This window comes from Muntiacus reevesi, chromosome 3 (genome assembly GCF_963930625.1).
Source record: "Muntiacus reevesi chromosome 3, mMunRee1.1, whole genome shotgun sequence".
In the NCBI taxonomy this organism is placed as follows: Eukaryota; Metazoa; Chordata; class Mammalia; order Artiodactyla; family Cervidae; genus Muntiacus; species Muntiacus reevesi.
Genome location: NC_089251.1, coordinates 188,223,244 through 188,250,910, shown reverse-complemented (window position 1 = coordinate 188,250,910; position 27,667 = coordinate 188,223,244). Strand labels below are relative to the sequence as shown.

At 38.6% G+C, this 27,667-nt stretch overlaps 1 long non-coding RNA gene across 1 annotated transcript; it reads left to right on the top strand.

Moving 5' to 3' along the window:
* On the top strand, nucleotides 1–27,667 carry LOC136163562 (uncharacterized). The gene is made up of 3 exons (XR_010662271.1): nucleotides 1–169; nucleotides 653–790; nucleotides 27,532–27,667. It is a non-coding gene; the product is annotated as an uncharacterized lncRNA (long non-coding RNA).

The window sequence follows — 27,667 nt, the reverse complement described above, 5'->3', positions numbered from 1 at the left end:
TGGTGATGTGTGAAGTTTTGATAGTGAATACAAAAGCGTCTTAGAACTTCAGGAGATTAACTGACGTGACCTGATAAAATGTGAATGTAAAGAAGGTTTTTATAAAGAAAAGAAGAAAGTCTTGCTAATGTCCAGTATCACTGGGGAAGAATCAAACCAGAAGTAGAAGGTAAGTAAATGCTACTTATCAGGAATCATTTGAACAGTATTATAACAGTCTACCAATTCAAACACTATGCTCTCTTTTCACATTTCATTGTTTTTGATCCAGGCAAGTGAGTTAAAGCAAGAAAGATAAAACGCAAATGTGGGCTAAATGGCTAAATAATACATAATTGTTCTAATACATGCATCTGATTCACTCAGTCTATTTTTATACAATAAGTTTTGTGAGTTTTGTCATTGGCAATGAATGCTTAAGTGGGGTGTAAAAGATAACATTCTTGGAAAGCTTTTTGAGATATTTTAGTCTCTATTTTAGAAATTAATATGAATAAAAATAAGAATGCTTTATCTCGGGGAACCTAATACCTTTGAAAGTATATACATTTAAATGATCTGGAAATTTGTTTCTTTGTTCTTAATCATGCTGTAAAACAATAAGAATTGTGTTTCTTTGTATTCTAAAATACAGTATTCTGCTTATGCTCAGATAACCAAAACAGCCTTGGAACCTAGTATCTACAGAAAATAAGCATGGAAGGGGAGTGATAAAATCAAAAGCAAAATAGTCTAAAACAAAGCATAAGTACTGGTGAAGAATAAGGCCTGTGGGAAAACTAACGCCCAGGTGAGAATATGCTGCTAAGGATATTGTTATAGGAATGTGGGTACGAAACAGGCAATGACCAGATAAATGATCTCATCATATTTCTTTTTTCTATCTCATGTTTCTGGGTTATTACAATGAGCTACCTACCATTATTCTGAAGAAAGCAGTCCTACATTTCAATCACTTGCAGGGGAAGTAAAATTATTCATAAGCTGGCAATATCTTTGCAAAAAGTTGAAAGTAGATTCATCAAAATGTCCAGGACTACTTGATATGCCTAGAAAGAAAGAGTTGTCAGATTCCGTCCATACAAGTTTTAGCAAGTCTATTAGTCCACACAGTTACAACACAAATCCCAGGTTTTGACTTGTGTTTCCATAAATTCACACTCACCTCATACCTGTTGATATGCCTGAACTGAAAAACAAGACAGCCAAATAGAATACACATTGGTTTGGCCTTTAGTAAGCCTGAATTATTTTCTTAAGTTTATGGCAGATTCACTCAGACATCATGGCTAGTGTTTAAATGTATGAAGCTGAAGTAGTAATTGGGTTTGAGAGATTGCTATCATTTTTTAAAATTTCGCCAAGAAATAGTACATCTCAATACAATGTGGGCTTCCCTAGTAGCTCAGTTAGTAAAGAATCTGCCTGCAGTGCAGGAGACCTGGATTCAATCCCTGGGTCAGGAAGATCCTCTGGGGAAGGAAATGGCAACCCATTCCAGTATTCTTGCCTGGAAAATCCTGTGGACAGAGGAGCCTGGCAGGCTACAGTCTACGGGGTCGCAAAGAGTTGGACACGACTGAGCGACTAAGCACAAATACAATGAAAATAGAATAAAAATAAAGGGATTGCCTTTACTCATCTTGGTAACTGTTGTAAGTGGCATGTTTAAAAATGTCTTTTAGGCAGTTATGGTCTAATGACACAGCACTACCCAGTATCACTGAGTTGAGTACATTTTATGTCTCTGTGCTCTGAAATATTACCCCCTCGGATGGCTGCCTCCGTTTGTGCTCTCCCCACTTCCCACTCCATTCTTGGTCCTGCAGCTTTGGAAAAGAAACATTCTGATATTATTTCACATGGGGTTTCCACTCCCCCACCTTCCAGGCAGCGCTGGCAAAATCACAATTCTTTTACCAGCAAGAGCCCGTGAGACGTCTCCCCATATAAACAGAGCCTTGAGCTCTGGCAGATCCTTTGGCTTCCCTGAAAGAGGTGGAAGGTTGTTTATATATTTGTGGTCTCTGTGGTGGGAAATGGTGCCATAGTGATGCTCTTTGTCACCTGAGGGGACTGAAGGCGTATAACCCGCGGGATGAGAGGATCAGACATTTTTTACTGACGTTACAGAATTGTGAGCGCTGGCCTTGAGTTTTGAACAGTTCTCCGCAGGCTTCCTTTATTTTGTTCAACTTGGTTCCGATTGTTCAGATTGAGTCACTCCACTTCTTGCTGCCAGCTATATTGGTCAGCTGTCATGAGTTTACTGTCTATGATTCTTGTATTTTTTGGCCTCAATATCCCCATATAATCTTAAAAGTTATTAAGAGTCATAAGGAGCTTTTGTTCATGTTGGTTATAGCTATTGCTGTTATTTCTATTAATATTTGACATCAAAACTAAGCAATGAAAAAATTGCTTATTGATTGATTCATTGAAAATAGTGATCATAAATTCATTACATGCTAATAAAATATCTTTATGGAAAACTAAAACTAAACCAAATTTAAAGATTAGTAAGAACAGTGACATTTTTACACTTTTTCAAGTTTTCTTAGTGTCTAGATCAATAAAAGAAAGATAGATACTCATATCTGTATCTCCATCTCTTGTGATGCATTGCTTTGATTAAAGATTATGCAGAAAATCTGTCCTCACACAAGTACATATTTGGGAAAAGGAGGAGTAATTTAATAGCCTTTTTAGATAGTTGTGGCTATTCTCTGACACTATATCAGAAATCAGAAAGTTTTAATTTCTTAAAAGTTAGCTGCAGTGTAGAATCTTAAAGCATATTAAAACTTTTGCATTCTTATTTCATGAACTTTCTTACATCCATTTCTCTGTTCTGTATTTTGACTGTACCTTTATTTTGTAGAATCACATGTATATCATTTGAAACATACTGCTAGTTCACTAAATTTTGCAGATCTTACAAATGATGATGTATTTTATTATTTATATAGAGAGATGATATGTTGCAATATATATTAAACACTCACTTAATATGCATATATATATAACATCATAAGTTTTAACATGTTGGGAAGAGCTGTCAAAGTGAGAGATTTAATTTACCAAAATCCTAATTTTCACTGTCACTCTAATTTTATCATTAGTATCAAAAACTGTCAGTTGTCTTCTCTAAGGTAACAGGATAACTTCAACTTATTTTGGAGAAAATGTCTGACAAATACCCAAGTTTGAATAACTATAGTTTGTCAGTCATTTTTTAAGCAAAAATCATGTTCTGTGAAGAAAAGCAGTTAGCTCAGCTCTCACTTGAAAAGATCACAAAGTACTTTTCCTCGAGACAACCATCGTATTTTTGCAGAAGTGTAATGAACATAAAGGTTTAACTTAATAGCACTAATACTTTTCACTATTTTACCAAAAATTGAATTATTAAATAACTGCAAGAGTGTGGCAGTGAGAAAAGGATTGCCATTATGTATGGTTTGAGGTCACTGCCTTGGAGTCACGCTAAAGGATAGGAGATTTTCACCCTGTTGTTTTTGCCCTATAAGTATGTCAACACAATGTAAAAAGCAAGTAATATTAATATTATAATGAAAATAATTTTTATATTGCAAGTTCCTACAAGGGTTTCCGGAAGCTTAGGGGTCTCAGAACCACATTTTGAAAAGTGATGCCTAAAGATATCTTTTGATGTGATTGTATTTTTTACATTTCCTTCCACTTATGTTGGCACTCAACCTTATTGCTAGTCATTTTTCTAGATGCCATGTTACCTGAAATCAGCTTTGTCCATCTACTTGGTTGATGAGAAACTTGAGTCATGGACGTAAAGGTTACGTTTAAGGTTGTCAGAATTTAATGAGAAGATGCATGTAAAGTACAGTACTTATCCCAGGGCCTGGCACGTGTTAAGACACCAGAGTGTCTTTTGTGCAGTGAACTTTCAAGAAATATATCCTGTACTTCAGCAGGCTTTTGGGGGAAAATGATGAGGTCTAGGTATCTGTGGGATACCCAAGAGCAGTTGTATAGCTGGAGATGTACACTTTGTGTCCTACATGCAGGACTAGACTGGAAAAATATAGTTGAAGGCGTCAGCATATAAATAATAACTGAAACCTGTGGAAGGAAGGATAAGACTGTGAAGAGAGAAGAGTACTGGGTAAGTTAAGGGAGCCTAGACTTAAGTACAGAAGAATACCAAATTTAATGTACATTCAGAAACGTCAGGCTCACAAAGACTGAGGTAGCATGGCCGAGACTCTTCCAATCAATGTTACTGATAAATCACTAAGCATCACTCAACCTTTATCAAACTTCATTATAGACTCTCAAGGCAGCAGGGGGATGGGGAACTCTGAAAATTAAAAAGAGTGGTAATTAAAAAATCTCTGTGATTCAAGTCGATGCATACTCTGAAGCCATTTCAGTATTTTCAGACTTTTATCAGAAAAAAATTCTCAATTAGAATTGAAATTCAACTGGGAAAAGATAAAGAGAGGAATGTTAGTTCAGTTCAGTCACTCAGTCGTGTGTGACTCTTTGCGACCCCATGGACTACAGCCCACCAGGCTTCCCTGTCCATCACCAACTCCCTGAGCTTACTCAGACTCAATTCCATCGAGTCAGTGATGCCGTCCAACCATCTCATCCTCTGTCGTCCCCTTCTCCTCCTGCTTTCAATCTTTCCCAGCATCAGGGTCTTTCCCAATGATTCAGTTCTAAAGTACTGGAGTTTCAGCTTCAGCATCAGTCCTTCCAATGAATATTCAGGACTGATTTCCTTTAGGATGGATTGCTTTGATCTCCTTGCAGCCCAAGGGACTCTCAAGAGTCTTCTCCAACACCACAGTTCAAAAGCATCAGTTCTTTCAGTGCTCAGCTTTCTTTATAGTCCAACTCTCACATCCATACATGACTACTGGAAAAACTATAGCCTTGACTAGATGGACCTTTGTTGGCAGAGTAATGTCTCTGCTTTTTAATATGCTGTCTAGGTTGGTCATAGCTTTTCTTCCAAGGAACAAGTGTCTTTTAATTTCATGGCTGCAGTCACCATCTACAGTGATTTTGGAGACCAAGAAAATAAAGTCTCTCACTGTTTCCATTGCTTCCTTATCTATTTGCCATGAAGTGATTTGACCAGATGCCATGATCTTAGTTTTCTGAATGTTGAGTTTCAAGCCAACTTTTTCACTCTCCTCTTTCACTTTCATCAAGAGGCTCTTTAGTTCTTTGCTTTCTGCGATGAAGGTGGTGTCATGTGCATATCTGAAGTTGTTGATATTTCTCCTAGCAATCTTGATTCCAGCTTCACTTCATCTATCCAGCATTTCTCATGATGTACTCTGCATATAAGTTAAATAAGCAGGGTGGCAATATACAGCTTTGATGTACTCCTTTCCCAATTTGGAACCAGTCTGTTTTTCCATGTCCAGTTCTAACTGTTACTTCTTGACCTGCACATTTCTCAGGAGGCAGGTCAGATAGTCTGATATTCCCATCTCTTTCAGAATTTTCCAAGGTTTGTTGTGATCCACACAGTCAATGCCTTTGGTGTAGTCAATGAAGCAGAAGTAGATGTTTTTCTGGAACTCCCTTGTTTTTTTGATGATTCAACACAAGAGAAGACTCTACACATGGACATTAACAGATGGTCAACAGTAAAATCAGATTGATTATATTCCTTGCAGCCAAAGATGGAGAAGTTCTACAGTCAGCAAAAACAAGACCGGGAGCTGGCTGTGGCTCAGATAATGAACTCTTTATTGCCAGATTCAGAAATAAATTGAAGAAAGTAGGGAAAACCACTAGACCATTCAGGTATGACCTAAATCAAATCCCTATAATTATACAATGGAAGTGACAAATAGAATCAAGGGATTAGGTCTGATAGACAGAGTACCTGAAGAACTATGGAAGGAGGTTCATGACATTGTACAAGAGGCAGTAATCAAGACCATGCCCAAGAAAAAGAAATGCAAAAAGGACAAATGATTGTCTGAGGAGGCCTTACAAATAGCTGAGAAAAGAAGAGAAGGTAAAGCCAAAGGAGAAAGCGAAATATATACCCATTTGAATGCAGAATTCCAAAGAATAGCAAGGAGAAAGAAGAAAGCCTTCCTCAGTGATCAATGCAAAGAAATAGAGGAAAATAATAGAATGGGAAAGACTAGAGATTTCTTCAAGAAAATTAGAGATGCCAAGGGAACATTTCATGCAAAGATGAGCTCAGTAAAGGACAGAAATGGTATGGACCTAACAGAAGCAGAAGATATTAAAAAGAGGTAGCAAGAATACACAGAAGAACTGTACAGAAAAGATCTTCATGACCCAGATAACCATGATGGTGTGATCACTCAGCTAGAGCCAGACATCCTGGAATGAGAAGTCAAGTGGGCCTTAGGAAGCATCACTATGAACAAAGCTAGTGGAGGTGATGGAATTCCAGTTGAAGTATTTCAAATCCTAAATGATGATGCTGTGAAAGTGCTGCACTCAATATGCCAGCAAACGTGAAAAAGTCAGCAGTGGCCACAGGACTGGAAAGGGTCAGTTTTCATTGCAATCCCAAAGAAAGGCAACGTCAAAGAATGCTCAAACTACTGCACAATTGCACTCATCTCATACGCTAGCTAAGTAATGCTCAAAATTCTCAAGCCAGGCTTCAACAGTACCTGAACCATGAACTTCCACATCTTCAAGCTGGATTTAGAAAAAGCAGAGGAACCAGAAATCAAATTGCCAACATCTGTTGGATCATCAAAAAAAGAGAGAAAGAGGAGTATGGAGTTATTTAATAGCAATACAAGGAATCCTAAAGAGAAATAATAATTAACCTGAAAAGAATATAAATTATTTCACACTCTGGAAAGAGACAGCTAGATGAGGCTGGTTAATGAGCTGTCAAGTAGAGCTGGCTCCTCTGGCACTTTCTGGGTTCCCTCTTAATCCAGGAGAGGATGGGATGGGCCCGATGGTTTGGCCGAGGTGAGGCTATGCGGATGGGGAAGCCCTTTGCTATGGTCATTCTAACAGCTTAAACAAGTGCTCCCAAGCCTCCACATTTCTTGAGTCATTCTCAAACTGGGGCTATTCAGGGAGAGGTTTTTTGTTTGGTAAACTTCAACTACCTTTTCGTAAACTTAAATGGGCTACTGGTATGACTTCTCTTTTTAAACAAATAATTAGACTGTGCCAGTCTTAAATGAAAAGCAAAAATAAAACCTCACAGTGTTTATAACAATGATAACATCTTGAGATTGGTCTTGCAGGAATGATGATATCATAATAAGTGATAGTACTCATTTGAGTGGTTCTATGTGCCAGACCCTGGGGCAAGTACTGTACGTATACTCTCTTATGAAATCTTTACAACCTTACACATAGTCTTCACTTCCAAAGAAAATAGTCTCTAAGCTTGCATATTTAAATACATTTATTTCCAATGTTATTTCTCCTTACATGTATGTGTAAGGTAATTAATAAATACTGAATTTTTCTAGGCTTTAAAATAATTAGTTGTATCTATGTACAATGGCTAACTTATATACTAAAGCTTAAGACTTTAGTATTTGATTGACAGTCAAGGGAGATAAATTTCCCTTTAGTTTAGGAAAATAGTATTCTCCTAAATATATTTAAACCCAACCCAAAACTTTAAAAAATTTTGTGCTATGGCATTAAGGTGTTCAGAGCCTTGCAGTTTTTAAGACATTCATGATTACTGTAAATAAAAATCATTAAGGAATCACCATATCAATATTATTACAAGAGTAATTTCAGGTTACTTTTTTTAGTAATAGGAAGTTTTGGAGTCTATTAACTAGGGGATTAGCTCCTAGGAGAAAAAAAACTTACACTTGATTTATTGCATAAACTTATCAAACTCAGAAAAGTACATTTAAGAATTATGAGTACTACTAACTATATAGATTGAAATTTATATTTTTTAAATTATAAAAAGCTTTAATCTTTATGGCTTTGCTTTTGGGTTCTTCTACCTACTACTTTGAAAGAAATAGATAAACAACATGTTGCATAACCAAAATGAACAAGAGTGAACATGACCTGGTTCCATTAAAGCTTTGAGATTCGTCTCTGCTTCCATGAGTTCCTCCATTTTCAACCAGTGAGTAATTGACTGCTTTCCCAGACCAGGCCTCATGATTTATCTCTGTCCTATTCCAACCTTCTTCAGAGGTCTGAGAGGAGAGGCAAGACAAAATTAAGTTACCCCTACAGTGAGAGCAGGCTCCTCTCCTTAAGACCAGGGCTGATGGATCTCGCTCAACAAGGTGACGTCTGTGAGACCAGTCTCTCCTTGATCTGCTCTTGTGTGTCATCTCTGGCTCTTTTGGTGCCTATTTTTCATTACTCACCTAAATAAGACTGGCACTTTCCATCCTTGCCTATCCTCCAGAGCAGTATTCTCCATAATCATAGGTTCAAAGACACTAATGTCCTCCCAAGCTCTGTGTTCTCATCCTCAGGTTGCCATCAGACATCTCATTGGATAATCTTTAAGGAACTCAAACTCAACATGTGCTGAACTCCTCATTTTTTCTCCATATGTTCTTAATTTTTATAGCAAGTTGATCTAATCAGGCCATCAAGAGTCATGTGCTCTATACCCACAAAGTGTCAGTTCTAAAGACTGGATATTGTGTCGTAAGCTCTTAAAAATGACAAGCCCTCACTGTTTTTATGTTTCTCTGACCTCCATCCCCAAGCCTTTGTCACCCATTTAAGCATAAATGAAGACAGGCAGAGATGACAAGCTGGGTTGCGTTTCATGTTTAACTCTGAACTTCCTTAAAGGAGTGAAGCAAAGCACAAATCACTGCAGTCTTGTTTGTCCTTAAATTTGCATAGGCACCTCCCCAAGGTTCTCTTATTCTGGTCCATGCTGAGTGCCACGTGCAGGATCATTCAACTGGTGAGGATAAACAACCACTCAGGGCTTTTGGCTCCCTGTGCCTGTGAGTCACGGAGGGGTTCTTGTTGGAGAGTTAAGAAAGATAAACACGTGGCAGCTCTCTAAAGCCTGTTTCTGGAAACCTAGCAGGAGAGAACACATAGCCATTGTTCAGAGCCTGTAAGGTGTTAAGAGACTCAAGTGGGGAATGCATGCTTAGGGAAGACCAGCCTTTTGATGGATCAGAATTTGAAAATGATTGTAATTAAACTGAAATTAAACTGGTGATGACAGAGGGTTTGGGGGTGAAAAGGTAGAGAGATATAGTGGCACGAGAGCAAGAAAACTGGGGCTAACATGAAGTTGCCAGGTTCAGTTGGATCAGGAATTCGCATAAGAAAACAAAGCACTGGAAGAAATCTGGTTTCCTCTGCAACAGATTTAACCAGGTCCATAAGAAGAAAAATAACTGCTGAAGCTCTTTGGCTCGAAGTGAATCTATACCTCTGTTTTTTCATGGTAATGACCACCTTGATAATACAATGTAGAGCCCAGACTTACCAAATTCTAGCTTGCCAAGGAACCCCATAATATCCTTCTGGGGAAGTTTGTTCATGCCATAAACCTTTTAGAATTTTACACATCTATGAAAACACTTGGGAAATCACCTTCGTATAATACTGCCTTTACATACAAGTAAAAGGGCCTCTGTCTTTGGCCCTGCACGTCAAGCCCTGCACATTACAGACATGTGATAAATAAGAGTGATAAACAAACGCAGTGCCCTTCCCATGGATCCAGTATCAGCTCTGAAAAGCGCCCTGTAACTCTAAGCGTCTGCACTCGTGACGGATATTGTTCAGGCTCCAGGGGAATGCTTCTGCTTGCCTTGTGCCCCATGTCCTAGAAAAAGTGATCGTATCTGGGTCACTATTACCATTGAAGAGAGAAACTGCTTTGGAGTGGCGGTGGGGTTTGAGAAGCAGAAGCCCTTAGGTGAAAGAAAATGTATTAAATGATGTATCAAACCCACCCTCTCAGATAATATGAATGTATATCCATTCTTTCATCATCATGTGCTGCTTCCTATGGTGCTGAGCAACCGTTATTTCTTGCTATTCTTTCTTTTCCAATTTATAGTTCCAGAGATACTCACAAACTAATGTGGTATTCATAACAGTTGGCTATAGTGACTATGGAACATTTTGAAATATTAAAAAATTTGTAACATTTTAACATTTCTATACCTATTTTATCAGTCACCCAAGTATCCCTGGACCATAACAGACATTCGGACATGTCCAATAAAAATTAATACCTTGTCTTTGATAATTTGCTAACTTCCAAGTCATATAAAAATCATACATTTATACTTTGTCATTATGACAGTTACATACATCAAGATAAGAGAATAAGGCATATTTTGCATTGCTTTACATTTGCATTATTTATAAAAATTAAATATTAGGATATATGATAGGTTGACCTACAATTTCACTCGTAATTTGAGCCCTGACCACACTTACACCCCAGCCTGACCACACTTGACCCAGCACTTTCCAAGCTTCCAAAGTTAGGTGACTTGGTTTACTCCTAATGACATTTCAAGAGGGAAAAGAAGCATTGTCCTTTAAATCTAAACATATCTTTCTATGCACTCAGGAAACGCTTTTAGTTGCCTTGGACTCTGGTGATGTTTCCTTTCTAAAGATTTTCTTTCCTAGAAAATTCAGTCATTTTTATTCTCTGTCTCTGTTTTGTTGCTGAAATTTTCATGCTGCAAGTTGCAGTATACTGTATGTGCAGAATAAATTCAGTTCCTGTGTAAAGAAAGGCTCAGGGAAATGATCACATTTCAAAGGTCACTCCTTACCATCCACAACACTTTGTATTAACTCCACCTCTCATTAAGCTGGGACTCTAGAAATATTGTTTTATGAATTAGGTGCAGGGATAATAAAATCAAACATCAAATTACATATTGCTGTTATGTAATAGTCACTAAGTCATGTCCGACTCTTTGCGACTCTGTGCACTGTAGCCCACCAGGCTCTTCTGTCCGGAGGGTAAATGGGTTGTCATTTCCTTCTCAAGGGGATATTCCCAGCCCAGGGATAGAGCCTGCATCTCCTGCTTGCCAGGTGGGTTCTATACCACTGAGCCACCTGGGAAGCCCCAAATTGCATATACATATTTATAATAAGTTTGCCTCAATAAATAAACCAAGTTAATGAGTAAGGAGGGAAGTAATAAAAAATGTTAACTCTACCTTGGGAGCAGATGGAGTGTCCAGGAAAAAGTTTTCCACAATACTAAAAGCCATCTATTAGGGTGATTTGCCCAGAGCAAAGGGAATACAGTGATTGTTTTCAAGGGCAAAGAGAGGAGATAGGACCCCAAATTGAGGGAGAGTCCAACAGCTAAGGTGAGATAGTCCATACCTCCTGCTACTCCTTTTCATTTTACTAATGAGATGGTCAGACCTTTGAATGAGCCATCCAACAAGATGAGTCTCAACTCAGAGATTTACCTAAGATTCAGGGTTCCAGACTAAGTGCCCCTTCTCTTCCTACAAGTCCAGAACTACTTGGACCTGTCATGCTGCTTGATTTTTGTTTTCAGTTATCTTTTAACTAATCTGGAGTTAAAGTCTCATGCCTATTCTTCCAATAAGTTAAGAACTCTTGAACAGCTCTTTGAAACCAATTTCAGTAAGCTTTGCTCTTAAAACCATAACTCTGAGAACATCACCACTGAAGATTTTGTGTTTATTCCCAACATGCTTTGGAAATTTAGGATAAACAACTTGGATAATGGCATCTAAGCTTTAAGAGAAAATATAACATTTGGCTTTAAAAGTAGGCATGGTTCTTTCCAAAAGTGTTTCTTAAAACACACTATGTTAGTGAAATCACCAAGACTTGGTTTCTGGTGGACTTAGCATCATTTGATGTACTCATCACACCCAAGATTTTTCAAAGAAGGTTTAAAATTAATTGCATTTTAAGAAAAATTTGGCAGAAGTTTACTCTTTGGTCCATAATTACAGACATGCTCCCTGAACCAGACTGCTGACTTCCATGATGCCATCTTCTGTGTAATAGAGAACACCATCAACTTTGCTTGCTAATTGTTTTCCTTTTTTTTGTTTGTTCTTTTTTTTTTTTAGACTGAAAACCCCATTATAGAATTGTCAAGGTGAAAATGATCTTCAAATAAGATATGTGTTGCTGTCTGATATTTTATGCATAGAACTGGAGTCCTATATAATAAAGAAAACCAGTAATGTTATTTCCTCCTCTTCTGGATTTCAGTACTAAGCCTCTTATTTTCTCTTTGTTCTGTCTCCCTTCTTAAGCCATTTTGTACATTCCTTAGCTTCCTGATTCTCAAGTATATATGTCTTCCTTGAGCATTAATTTATCCATCCCAAGCTACTTCGTGGGCATTTCTTTTTTTCTACCTTGGCTTGGTTCTCACTTCCAGGACTTTTCTACAAGAGTTCTCTGTTTTCTAATTTCTTTATGTTGATGAAAATTCATGTGACTACTTTTAGTGTGGTTGTCACCAAGACTGAGCTCTTTCTGCCAATTCTACCCCTTCCATTTCTTGCCCCTTCACTCCGCCAATCAATGTGTTTTTACCCATAACTTGAACGTGACTATCAAAGCTAACTAATCTGCTTGACTATTTGACTACCTAAAGCCTCTAGAATGGTTACTTTTCCCATTATCTACCCCAAACCATTCAAGATGTGGCAAACTAAGTTCCCTCAGCTAAAGGACGCTATGCTTCTATATTTTTATAACTTAAAAATCTTAAGCAAAATTCACTTAAAAATTTTTTTTGATAACTGCATGTCTAGATTGACTTCATTAATATTCAAATTTTATCTCCTTTTTCTTCTAGAGTTACCTTCACTTAAAAAAATTATACTCATCTTCAGACTATTCCTTCTGATAGTTCCATTTGTAAATGAACCAAATGAGGACATTTCATTCCTCTTTAATCCTCTCATACACAGTTCCAGTCAACACATCCTTGACCAATTTTTATTCAGTTTCTCCTTCACCCTGGGAATGGAAATGTCTTGTGTGGCTTTTTTACTTGGAATATTTATTTATGTTTCTAAAGTGGGGCCTTATCCCAATTTATACATTTTCCCACTCCATCCCCCTGCTCCCTTTCAAACAGATTTTCTATGTGTCAGGGCTCCAGCCCCAACCAGTAGTATCACTCATCTGCGATTTCAAAACTCCAACTACGACCACGGAAGAAACCCAAATGCCTCCAGGACTGTATGTCGTCTCTTGTCAGCCTCTTCCACATGTGTTGGTACATGCATGTCTCATCTCTTCAGTTAGCCTGTAAATCCCGTTAGGAGAAGCACTGAGTCTATTTCTTTGATAGTCAAAACAAACGCCATACCTGGTGAGTAATAAAATCAATTTCGAGAATTGTCACCAGCACTAGAAATAAATAATATATAAGCAAAGACAAAAATATCCCAGTGAACTTCTCATAGCAGGGTAGAAATGTTTTGGGGAAATGTTTCAGTGTACCCTGCACTACTGCGTAAGGAAACAATAGATGTTTGGTGTTTGGACATTTAAGTTACTGAAAGAGTTGAGGAAAGATTTGGGAGAAACCTGTCTCTGAAACTATGAGGATCTTCTCATGGTTCTTGTTCTCTGGCTCATCAGTCTAAGAGTTGGGTCTAAGCATTTCCCAAGGTCACTTGCCTTCAGGAGTCTGGTTGAGAACATTTGGATTAACCACAGACTCTCTGAGGGAACTAATACACTGATGTAAGCCTCAGGGTGAACATACCTATAACATCTACTATGGATCTTCAGTCACCCAAGTGGGAAGTCGACTATTATTGACATAAATGGCTAAGTTCCACAACCTTCCATTTCTTTGAGCAAATGTTCATGGAGTACCTCTTCTGGGCCAGGATTATGTGGACTGAAGATAGAGTTGAATCAAACACAGATTACCCCTTTGAAGACAACCTTATGGTTTAATGCCATAACTACATTCAACTATAGCCCGTGGGCCAAATCTGGCCGACAGCTTGTTTGTATAAACAAAGTTTTATTGGAAGTCAGCTAGGCTCATTCATCTGTATTGTCTGCAGCTGCTTTTGCGCAGCCGCACAAAGTTCAGGAGTTGCACCAGAGACCATCGAGCCCACAGTGCCTAAGTATTTACTGGAAAATGCCTTTGAAAAAGCTTGCCAATCTAGTGAGACATGAAAATTTGTTTAAAACAGTATCCTTTTCTATGAGATTTCCATATAGAAAAGTGACAGATCCAGCAAATATAATATAGTATTTTCCTTATTTTAATGATGAAACAACATGGGTCACTGGCCTTGATGGTACTACCTTAAGAGAATTCAAGAAGTGGCTCTTTTTGAAAATTTGGTGAGAGCAAAACATTATGATCTCAAGGAAATGACATCTCATGTTTTTCAGTCTTACACATCCATAATCACCCTGCCAAGAGCCTGGGTGTCTGATTGTAAAATCCCAAGACTCTCACAAAAAATGACAAAACTAAATGAGCTGAATATGAGCTCAGGAATCACCAATGGCCTCTATTAGCTGGGTGTGGCTCCTCATCATTGTATGCTTGGCTCTAAAATTTTGAGCAACGTTCATTTGAGAAATTAAGTTAATTTCACATTAAAATCTAGGTCTCCTGATCCTCTTGAGAAATCACATTTGGCAGCAAGTGGCCTGCAGTCTTGCATGACGACAGCCCACTGGAGCTGCAAGGCAGCTTCCGTCCTTGGACGAGGCAGAGATGCTCCAGATCTTCCCATGCTCCGCTGCTCCCAAACGCTTCCCTGCCTCGAGATGAAAAGTCCGTTGCTGTTTATAACTAGCTTCCACTGTGATTTCCCTCAATAAAGAAATTCTCTGTAACTAATTTTTTTTAAAAATTGTTATAACAAGAAACTAAGGAGGTAGCATATTTTTTAAAAAGCTGTCTCATTTTTAATATGCAATCAAAAGGTATGCAATCTGCAGACACTTGAAAGACTTCTGCTCTTCCCTGGTGGGTATAGAAATGACAATTTAGGGCTAATATCTTACACCCATCACAAAAGTATACTTGAAATTGTGCCTAAAGCAGTGATTTTCAAAAAGGAATGAGCTTGCCCCAGCTCTATTTAAGATACACTATTACAATTTGGAGAGAAAATATTAGAATTCACAAGTATCTCCTTTTAAACTTGTATTTTATATATTTTATATAATATATAAAGCATCACATGTCCACACACACATACACACACACATGTACACACACACACACACGTCTGGATAGATATTCCAGTTGACTTTAGTGACTGAGGCATGTGGTCAAACTGGTTTGGAGCCTTTAGTTTTAGGAACCCAGAAGGAATCCAAGACATTGCATCTAGACCTTCATTTTACACATAAAGCATGTGAAGCCCCCAGAGGTGGGATGGTCAGAGACATGAGCATGTAAGCAGGAGACTGAGGCCAGTTCTCCTGACTCCCATTCCTACACCCTTTCCTTGACTCCACACTGACTGCTTTCTTAACAGAGGCCTGCATGAGGAAATGAGACCAGCGTAGTGATAAATAAACCCCCTGAAATAACTGGTAGGAAACTGTCAGACTTCTTCCTCCAGCGTAGCACAAATTTCAACCAGTGGTACCTAGAATAGTTTCTTTTTTGTGTGTGAAAAATGGCATCTGATCAATTTCTCCACTGCCAGTAGAGGCCGCCTGCCCTTGCGACATTCTCATTGGCCAGGTCTCATTGGCCAGCATCTGCCTTCTTTTCCTGTGGAAATAAAATATTAAGGGCAGGAGAAAGGACATATTTGGTAATGTTACGCTGCTCAGCTTCCTGCTCGGGGCTGTCTCAGCTGCAAAATGTCAAGGGAAAAAATATCCCTCCAACTTGGAATGAATTCCAGACAGACCCTGATGCCTGCAAATTTGTCAGAGGGAGCCAAGTCCAGAAAGGCAGAACATGAAGAAGGTTCATTATTCGGCTTCAAGAGACGCTCAAATAATCAGACACTCTGGTATTTATGAATTTTCCCATTTCAGATGGTCTGTAGTTCACATCGGTCCCCTCCCTTTACCGCTGATTCTGAGCTTCCTTTTAAATTAAACCTCAGCAGTTATAAAAAGACTCTCACATTACTTGTAAGCCGCAGCACTGCTGGGAGACACTGTTCCTACAAGGCTGTGTAGGGCTGGGGAAGGCAGCCCTTTCTGAATATTAGTCTGGGGAGGGCAAGCCAGGAAGTCAGACTCACTTCACCTTGACCACGCCGCAATCCTCATCTACTGCTGACGTCTGTGTCAAGACTCCTGCCATTCACAGCGTTTGATATGATCATTTTTACTGAAAAGCAGTACTTTGTTCCATTGGATTTTTCATTTTAGCTTTTATTTTCATCACAGGGCATGGAACAACCAGAAGGTTTATCCTGAGACTCCCACTTTGTGAATATACCATTAGGGATATTTGTAAGGTTGAGTTGTAGAGGATCTTAGTCTTTTCTTGGCATTCAGCATGCTTTCTTTCTCTTGTAAAAACCATTGCCACATGCTGGCAAAAAGGTAAGGAAAGAGAATTTGTCATCCAAACCTCATTAAATAGCTACATACACATTTTTCCCTTTGACTTTTTGCCCTTCGTTTCTAAATGCCATGGCGTCTGTTTGTGCTTGGTTACCCTAAATCCTTATTTGGGTTCTCCAATAGGCATGAAGGCATCCAAACATCAGTTTTAGCAACCGGTGGAAGTACCCGCATGAGGCATGGGGTGTTCAGTCTTGACCTGTGGTCTCCATGAATAAGGGTCTTCTTTTTTTCTTTTCCTAAACTGTCCAGCATCTCAACTCTGGTTTTGCTCCTCAACAGTTTAAGGTTTGTGCTCCTTCCATGGTGATCAACTGTTAGGTCATAAACATCAGATTGTGGCATCACCAAGTGAGTCAGTTGGGAGGAAGCTGGTCTGGAAACGCAGCTGAAATTGTCTGTTGACAGATGGAGGCCTTCTTAATCATGGCCTGTGTGGGTGAAGGGAAAGCCTTGCCTGGCCCACCCTTGGCATTGATTCACAAACCTGGACGGCTCTGGAGGAGGCTGGGAAAGCCCATCCTCAGGGAATCCCACTTTTTCCTCCTCCAACACTCTCACGGACACCCACACAGCTAAAAGGAGGTGGGGAGTGAACCATGGAGCTCTTTCTGGTTTCCTTTTTGAGAGTCAGCAAAGTAAACCAGCTTTCTTTATCTTTTAAAAATCCTATAGGGTTCCTTTTTTTTTTTTTTAACTCTAAACTTTTTATTTTGTATTACAATAGAGCCAATTAACAATGTTGTGGTAGTTTCAGGTGAGCAGAGAAAGGGTTCCTTCTTAAACAGCTTATATTGTTAGCATTGCCTCCATTTTTGGTAAGGTTACTGTTCTGTGTTACCTACCTGGTCATCATAAATGCCATTAACGGGCATAATAAGAGCTCACCTTTATAGAAGGGAGGAAGTCGGACTAGACAAAATCATTAGGCTTTTGTCCATCAGTTTTCCCTATTTCTTTGAAGCACTGGGTACTACTAGAAAGATCCCCCTGTTGCCATATATTTTGAATATGACTTCTTGAACCTGTATTTCATTTTAGAAGAATTCCCTCAACGTTTCTAAATTTGGGGTTTCTGAGAGCACAGGTCAGGATCCATTGTGCACTAGACTACTAGGAGGCTGATCAGCAAGAGAAACAATGCCTTTCCCTGTGTTCGCTATCAAGAACTGCTCAGTATTCCTGCCAGCCTGTAATGCTTTATCACCCAGTCATTTTAGACCTGAAAGAGAACATTCCATCAGGGGATCAGGTTCTATCATTTCATTGGAATGCAAAGTAAGACCACAGAAACTCTAATACAAACAAATCTACCAGGGCTCAGATTAATAACAGATAGCACTTGAATGGTCTGCTCCAGCTGTGCTCCCTCTCTGCTAAGTCTTAAATAAATGAAAATTAGTTAAAAATTCTGCCGGGAAGCTCAGACCAGACATAAGGAAGAACTTCTGCATTAAGGATACAGAAGAAGTTGTGAAGTTTGCCTCCTGGGGAAAACCTTTAAGAGCCTGGAATAGCATATTGGAATGATTAAGAAGTGGTTCTGACTGGAGATGGGGACAAGGTTCTATGATTTCCAAGGTTTTCTTCAAGACACAAGATTTTCAAAGTTGTTGAAAAGTGACTCCGTGCATGACTCACGGCTATTAAGATTGTTATTCTTGATCAGGCTACTTTTACATAACAAAGTCAGATTCTCCCACTGGAAGATAACCAAGGAGTGGTAGTTCATTCCATCCCTCTTGTTTCGCTGTGGAGAAAACCTGGGTGCTGGGAAGTCACTGTCAGCAAGTAGGAGAGCTGGGCAGACCCCCTGGGCTCCCTGTGCTGGGGTTCTTTCCGATACTATGTTTTTACAAATCACATAAATCTATTTAAGGTTTTATAAGAATTTTGTTTATTTCATGAGCAGTACTGAAACAGAAATATGAGAATCTCTGGGAATTGGCATGGCTAAATATTATAGTTTAGAAGAATAGCTTAGGCAAAGTACAAAAGAGGAAATGCTATTTAGATGAGCTCATTTCTACTCACTAAAAAAATTAAAAAATTAAACTCAAGATGAACAACTTCTTCTTTCACTTAGCCCAACATCAGAGCAACTCCCCAAACAAATCAGTTTCATATATTCCTTCTCCTCAAACTCGGGAATTTCTTTGATATTTAATCTCACGTTTATTTTTTATCTCGGAGGGTAATTTGTCCATTTCACATAGAAATCTGATTTAATTACTCTTCTTGTTTTTTCTATGGAAGCTGTATTTGGAGGCCTTCCTCGTTCCCACTATCAATCAGAAGTCATGCTTCACAGATTCTTGTTTTTATGAATGACTCTAGGAACCAGCATTTTTAATACTGGTTAATGGGAATAAAAATAACTGCATTAGATGATAAAATTCTCACTTAAAGCTGATATTAATATTACAATATCCCTTCTCACCTGTATTTTGGACTTTATAGATTCTTCATTCAGCATCTTAGGAAATCATACTTTCAGTGGACTCCCCGTAATAGGCAATTTCTTAGTTGGTTTGATTTAAAGGTAACTAAAAGCCATTCTTATCCCAAATAGTTTTTCTGTTGATCAGTCAGCAACTGAAATCCCAATTATTGTATTCCATTGTTCAGATTAAGACATCATCTCCAAAAAACTGTGCCAATTGGCATCTGGCAGTGTCAAAATACTAATCAATTATTATCCATAATACCTTAGCTTTATATCCTGGATGTCACTATGGCACAAAGAAGAGTAACATGAATTACATTTTGATAGTAAATATAAATGGCCTAGATTATGTGAGAAAGAAAGCCCAAGTTGGGCAGTAGCCAAATTAGAATAAGAGAGAGTGCCAAAAAACCATCATCAGTCTCTTTAACCATTTGAGGAGGGGGCTATGGCTACATTCCATGTATCTCAACATCCTTAGTACTTTTTTTTACTTCTGTTGCAAAGGTCTGCATTGCCATTAATCAATATGAATCTTCAGATTGAGTCAGAAGTGTAAGTTACAAGGTACTTAGTGAGAGTTTGGAATATATATGCTTGTATTCCATTGTTCTGGAATATATATGCATTAGAGTAATTAAATGTTTTAAAGGGCAAAACAAGAAAGTGAGTAATCATTTTACAGTGGTTTACTTGATTAGGGGAAGCAGGCAAGAGGTAGAATGTAAAAGAAAAGGGAATTTAGGTCATTCTTTGGGCTAAGGGAAAACAAGTTCAGAGAATGAGAGGTATGGGAAGACTAATACAAACTAGAAATACACTTATATTCCAGAGATGATCTCCTGGAAGGTAAGTCCCAACTCAGTTCAGTGAACAGACCATCGTGGCCTTGCTTTCACTGCTGTTCTTTTCAGATAATGCAATAAAATGCACTTTTTATATCAGCATGTTTATTCTTGTGTGTGTGTGTGTGTGTGTTACAGTTGATTTTGGAAGGTGCAGATGAATCCTGAACTATGTCACTCAGTCAGTTCAGTCTCTTAGTCATCTCCAACTCTTTGCAACCCCATCAGCTGCAGCATGCTGGGCTTCCCTGTCCCTTACCAGCTCTAGGAGCTTTCTCAAACTTGTGTCCATCTAGTCAGTGACACCATCCAACCATCTCATCCTCTGTCGTCCCCTTCTCCTCCTACCTTCAATCTTTCCCAGCACCAGGATCTTTTCCAATGAGTCATTTGTTCCCATCAGGTAGCCAAAGTATTAGAGTTTCAGTTTCAGCATCAGTCCTTACAATGAATATTCAGGACTCATTTCCTTTAGGACTGACTGGTTTGATCTCCTTGCAGTCCAAAGGACTCTCAAGAGTCTTCTCCAACACCAAATTTCAAAAATACCATTTCTTTGGCACTCAGCTTTCGTTATGGTCCAACTCTCATATCCATATGTGACTACTGGAAAAACCAAAGCTTTGACTAGATGGACCTTTGTTGGCAAAATCGTGTCTCTGCTTTTTAATATGCTGTCTATGTTTATCATAACTTTCCTTTCAAGGAGCATGCATCTTTTAATTTCGTGGCTGCAGTCACCATCTGCACTGATTTTGGAGCCCCCCCAAAATAAAATAAAATCTGTCACTATTTCCACTGTTTCCCCATCTATTTGCCATGAAGTGATGGGACAGGATGCTATGATCTTGGCTTTTTGAATTTGAGTTTTAAGTCAGCTTTTTCGCTCTCCTCTTTCACTTTCATCAAGAGGCTCTTTAGTTCCTGTTCGATTTCTACTGTAATGGTGGTGTCATCTGCATATCTGAGGTTATTGATATTTCTCCTGACAATCTTGATTCCAGCTTTGCTTCATCCAGCCTGGCATTTTGCATAATGTACCCTGCATATATGTTAAATAAACAAGGTGACAATATACAGCCTGGTAATCCTTTGCCAATTTGGAACCAGTCTATTGTTCCATGTCCAGTTCTAACTGTTGCTTCCTGACCTGCATACAGGTTTCTCAAGAGGCAGGTCAGGTGGTCTGGTATTCCAATCTCTTTCAGAATTTTCCAGTTTGTTGTGATCCACACCATCACAGGCTTTGGCATAGTCAATAAAGAAGAAAGATGTTTTTCTGGAACTCTTGCTTTTTTGATGATCCAGAGGATGTTGGCAGTTTGATCTCTGGTTCCTCTGCCTTTTCTAAATCCACCTTGAACATCTGGAATTTCACAGTTCTTGTACTGTTGAAGCCTAGCTTGGAGAATTTTGAGCATTACTTCACTAGCATGTGAGTTGAGTGCAATTGTGCGGTAGTTTGAGCATTCTTTGACATTGCCTTTCTTTGGGATTGGAATGAAAACTGATCTTTTCCAGCCCTGTGGCCACTGCTGTGTTTTCCAAATTTGCTGGCACATTGAGTGCAGCACTTTCACAGCATCATCTTTCAGGATTTGAAATAGCTCAACTGGTATTCCATCACCTCCACTAGCTTTGTTGGTAGTGATGCTTCCTAAGGCCCACTTGACTTCACATTCCAGTATGTTTGGCTCTAGGTGAGTGATCACACTATCATGGTTATCTGCGTCATGAAGATCTTTTTTGTATAGTTCTTCTGTGTATTCTTTCTTGCCACCTCTTCTTAATATCTTCTGCTTCCATACCATTTCTGTCCTTTATTATGCCCATCTTCCCATGAAATGTTCCCTTTGTATCTCTAATTTTCTTGAAGAGATCTCTAGTCTTTCCCATTCTATTGTTTTCCTCTATTTCTTTGCACTGATCACTTAGGAAGGCTTTCTTATCTCTCCTAGGTATTCTTTGGAACTCTGTATCCAGATGGTTATATCTTTCCTTTTCTCCTTTGCCATTCACTTCTCTTCTTTACTCAGCTATTTTTAAGGGCTCCTCAGACAACCATTTTGCTTTTTTGCATTTCTTTTTCTTGGGGATGGTCTTGATCCCTGTCTCCTGTACAATGTCATGAACCTCTGTCCATAGTTCATCAGGCACCCTGTCTATCAGATCTAATCCCTCGAATCTATTTGTCACTTTCACTGTATAATCATAAGGGATTTGATTTAGGTCATGCCTGAAAGTTTTCTTCACTTACTTCAATTTAAGTCTGAATTTGGCAATAAGGAGTTCATGATCTGAGCCACAGTCAACTCCCAATCTTGTTTTTGCTGACTGTATAGAACTTCTCTATCTTCAGCTGCAACGAATATAATCAATCTGTTTTCAGTATTGACCATCTTGTGATATCCATGTGTAGAATCATCTCTTGTGTTGTTGGGAGAGGGTGTTTGCTACGGCCAGTGTGTTCTCTTGGCAAAAGTCTGTTAGCCTTTGCCCTGCTTAATTTTGTACTCCAAGGTCAAACTTTCCCATTACACCAGGTATTTCTTGACTTCCTACTTTTGTACTCTAGTCCCCTATGATAAAAAGAACATCTTTTTTTGGTGTTAGTTCTAGAAGGTCTTGTAGGTCATCATAGAACCGTTCAACTTTAGCTTCTTCAGCATTAGTGGCTGGGGCATGGACTTGGATTACCATGATATTGAATGGTTTGCCTTGGAAACATATGAACTATGTACTATATTTCTAATATTCACTTGATGAAAATGATCATTGACACCTAGAATTGGCTATTTATATCCAGCAGATCAAAGGAACTCTAGTGGTATACAAACACTTTTTTCTAGAATTGGAATCTGGAAGGTAGCAGAGAAGGTTTCTTTCTGGGCACAGAAATTCTCCTAAAGGTTTGATTTTGAAAACTGGTTAATTTCTGGCAATTTTACTGTGGAGTGGAGACAAAAACAGAGTGGTAGGTTGGTGGAATTGAAAATGAAACTATTATTTCTTGCCTTTCTCCATAGGAGGTTAGATGCTACCTAGATAGGTCATCCGGAAAAATAGTAGTAAGAATCCGAACTGAATTAAATTTTGCTTTTAATTATTGAGTTTGTACAGGAAGAGCTTTAATGATTTGTTTTGACATAAAAATTTGAACACATGCAAATTACATCCACTGAAGAAATATATTTCCATTGCTCATGTATTAGTAGTTCATTCTCTATATATTCTATATCTATGTCTATCAGGGTCTGTATATCTATAAATATTATATATATATATACACACACACACATATGTATCAAGAGATTGATTGGTTTTAAGGAATTGGCTCACACATGGCTATGGAACCTCAGTAAGTCTAAAATATGCAGGATAGGCCAGCAAGCTGTAGACCCAAGGAAGAGTCATAGATCCAGTCCAAAGGCAGTCTGCTGGTAGAACTACTTCTTGCTTAGGAAAGTCAGTCTTTTACTACAAAGACCTTTAATTGATTAGATGAGCCCCATCCACATTACAGAGGCTAATTTGGTTCACTCAGTGTCTGCTTTTTTAAAAGTTAATCTCATTTTTTAAATGCTTTCACAGATACAGCTGGATTGCTGTTTGTCCATTTATCTGGCTACCATGGACTGGTCAAGCAGACACACAAAATTAACTGTCTCGTAAGGACTAAGGCACACTTCTGTGGTATTGCATTGTGCTCAGTTGTTACTGACTCTGCGACCCTTTGGACCGTAGCCCACCAGTCTCCTCTGCCCATGGGATTTTCCAGGCAAGAATACTGGGGTGGGTTGCCATTTCCTCCTCCAGGGGATCTTGCTGACTGAGAGATCAAACTCGCATCTCCAGTGTCTCCTGCACTGAAGGCAGATTTTTCACCTGCTGAGCCGTCAGGGAATCCCAAGGCACAGTTCTCAGAACCATGGAATTAACTGTCATCTCACGGAGCCTACATTCTCATGGTTTTCAGAGTTTGAGACATGTTGCCACAGACTTTTAAAAAAAAGAATACCCAAAGTTAAATCAGTTGGAAGTATTCTTATTCTCACCCTCTGGTGGTAGTGATGATGACGATGGTGATTTTGCATCTTCCTGGGACTATCCAGACCTTATGCGAACTAGTCATTGTAAAGGTAGGTTTGTTGAATGATGGCAATCCCAGAGTCATAGAATCTTTCTGAAGAGTAAAACTTCCATTTCTTTATCTTACTTAGATTGGAGAAGTAGAGTTGATGATTAAATAACACTTTTCCTGATACTATTAGAAAATTATGCGGGACATCTCTTTGAGCAAGACTGTGAGACCCATGATAAAAAATAGTAGACCTGCTGTGATATCAAAGACATACAGGAGATTTTATGACTCGAAGTGTGTTCAGCTGTAAGGGAAATGTCTGAGAGCTTGAAGTATATATTACACACAGTTTGGCTGCAGTTAGAGGAAAATCTTGGATTGCCTGAACCTTGTAACTTTTATCAAACAAAGAACATATTGTCCCATTTCTTCCCATAATCATTGGTGAAGCACAAAAAACTTTCCATTTATTTTTCACTTTATTATTATTTATTTATTTACAGTGTTTATTTATTTATTTTCAGTGTTTATTTATTTATTTACAGTTTGTTTTTTTCACTTCATCACACCTGTTTTCAAGTGCTAAGTGAAATCACTCCTTATCCTCAGGAGAAAATGAAAGAAATGACAGTCGTGGAATCTTCCTCTGGATTCGGGAGTAAAAATAACACTCAAAATAAATAGTGGCCACACACAGGTCGCTTCTTCATGAGGCCACTTGGTGACTTCACAAGATAGGCCCTTCCACACCCACCTGGGATGTGCCTGACCCAGTTGCCATCCACTGTAGGGCCTATAATTACAGTATGAAGATGGAGGTGCATCTGTGAAAGCAAACTTTGTCCCAAGCTTTTCCAAAGACACGCTCTACTTTTCCAAACTTTCTCAATGGAGGGAGCATATTAGAAACAGTCTCTGGAAAGCTCCATGGAAGACCTGGTAACATTGTTTTCTCTGGGATGGGGAGCTGGGGACTCTGGGTAAAGGCAGGGCAGAGGTTTGCTTCTCAGGGCAGAGGTTTGCTTCTCAATGTACACTTTGTGCTGTTGAAAATCCAAAAATTTACCATGTGCAAAAATTGCCTCCTTATAATTAGCTCCCTACCTAACTGTAATTAGCTAACTAAATTAATAAAACATAATACAAAAAGAAAAGTTAAATAACTGGAAACACTTGGATCTTGCTCTATTACTATTTAGCTCAATTTAACTCTTAGATCATTTATTTCCTCTTTTTTTTTTTTTTTTTCTTTTTTTGGTCAGAGAGACTCTGTACCTAAGTAACACTGATCTCGTTGTTCTTTCTCAAATGTACCAGGCACATTCCTGCTTCTGATTCTTAGCAAAAACAATTTCTAATGCTTGGAAATATCTTCTCTTCATTATCAGTATGGCTCACTCATTACCCACTTTGTCTTGACTCAAATATCACATTTTCAGTAAGGCCTTCCCTGACCACCTTATTTTAAAATTGCAAGCTTAAACCCCAAAATTCCCCCATGTACTTTATTTTTCATAGTAACTATTTCTTTTAAAGTACTGTATAATATATTTAACATCTTTATTATATATATCCCAATAGTAGAACTAAATTTCATGAGGCCTGAGATTTCTCTGTTTTGTTCACTGCTTTCCCCCAGCATCTAAATACTGCCTGGCAATTATAGATTGTCAGGAAATAATGGCCAAACAAATGGGACAGAGAATGAATGAGTTTGCTTTTTAGTTTGCTACTCTTGATTGAATATTAAGTGATTTGAGACTAGTTTTGAATTCTATTAATGTTTACTGTTAAATTTTTTGAAAAAAATTTTTGATGTATACCTTGAAAATAAAAAATAATTCTATTGCAAGGGAAAATGTAATTTTTCTTCTGTCACTTCACAACTCTTCTGCCTAGCATTATCCTCATCTTTATGAACAATACTTTAAATCTAGATTATTGTCATTAAGATACTATACTTTTGTTTGTAGAATTTTAACTTCTGAGAATATTTTAGTCATGATCATTCTGTTCTGAACAAATTTATCATAATTTACCTATGATTACAAACTTTCAACACTCATTAACTCAAATAGATTGAATCAACTAGAGTAGTTAACTAGTTACTTCAACCAGGAGAAGACTTAACATAGGGAATTAAGCACTGAAAAAAATTCATTGGAGCAGCAAGGGCCAGAGCAAGCCTCTGTGAACTTTGGGGAGCCCAGGGAGTTGCAAGTTATGAAATACCATCCCATTTCCCCCAGTCTCAGCAGCAGCTGGCAGCACAGAGGCAAGCCACATGCAGGAGGTTTCTCAGACATCACCTTGAAACCCCACATCTTGGGTCTGCTCCAGTCCCCATCTCACCCACTTCTGCTGCAGAAACAGTAATAGCTCTACTTCTCCCCTTTCTGTGGAATTAATATTTCCCAACATGCTCTGAGATATAAATGGACAAAGGTTTACCCTTATCCATCTACAGAGGTCCCTCGATATACATATTTCTATAAGCCCTGCACCTAAAAGAAGCAGAAAGGGAAAGAATACTGAATTCTTCATCAGAATTTCATCCTGATATTTCTTAAGCCCATTATAATTTTTTAACTTTTGAGCTGATGGTGTTCGCTAGTTTATGAAGGTCATTGCTGCTAAGTTCTACTCATGGGCACATTCTGTAGGTAAACCTCAGTGATGAACAAACAAGTTCTTCTCATGTTCTTTGATAAACGTGACATGAACGCCAGACCCTTTATATCATCTTCCAAGACAGGAAGGTGAAGGTGGGAAATCACAAAGGAACTGTACATAGTCCACACAGTATGCCTATACAAGAGTTTATTAAAACTAGCAAATATTAGATATTGATAATGGTCCATTATCTGCTTATAAAGACTTTCCCTATCAATGTTACCTTGTCTGGAAGATGAGAATATAGTAGTACTCATTTCAGAGGATTGAAGGGCTTAATGAGATTAGAGAGAGACAAATAGACAGAGACAGAGAAAGAGACAGCAAGAGAAGGAGATAGCTCTAGAAACAGTGCTTGGCCTCTTATAAGTGCATAATAAAAGATAGCTGCTTTCATTCTCACCACCGTCATCGTTATCATTATCTTAACTCCCAGGAAAAACTGACAGGTTGATATTGTGGATTGATGTGCTGGGCTTAATTCTTCATTCCTCACTGCATCTTTTGCCATGATCTCTTCATGAGCTGAATGTGGTTCTCCCCTGGTTGAATTTGGACTTGACCATGTGACTTGTTTTTGTCTTATCATATGAGCAGAAACAACAATCTGCCAGCTTTAGGCCCAGGCATTAAGAGCCCTGTATTTCCACTTGCTCCCTTGCATTTCTACCATTGCTTGAGGAGTGTTTCCTCCCACATTGTTCCTGCCAACTTCAGCCTGAGCCCCAGGATGAATCCACAGGGGCCAGAGCTGCCCTGGTCAACCCACAGAACTGTAGTCAGAAACAAAGCCATCCAGCCAAGCCTAAGCTAGACTGTCTGAGCCCCATCCCACCAACAGAGGGGTAAGCAATAATACATGATTGCTGTTGAAAGTCCCTGAGTTTGGAGAGGGTTAGTAACCCAGCAATAGCAAATTAATATGCTTCATTTCATTTGTACCCACACAGATGACCCAACAGTGACAGAGTCAAATGATGACACCTGCTCCCTGACTGAATTATGTTACATGTTTTGCCCAAATGTTGGCTTGGCTCCCTGTGAACATTACCTAGAGGCGTGCTGTAGAGATTGAGTGAATGCGGG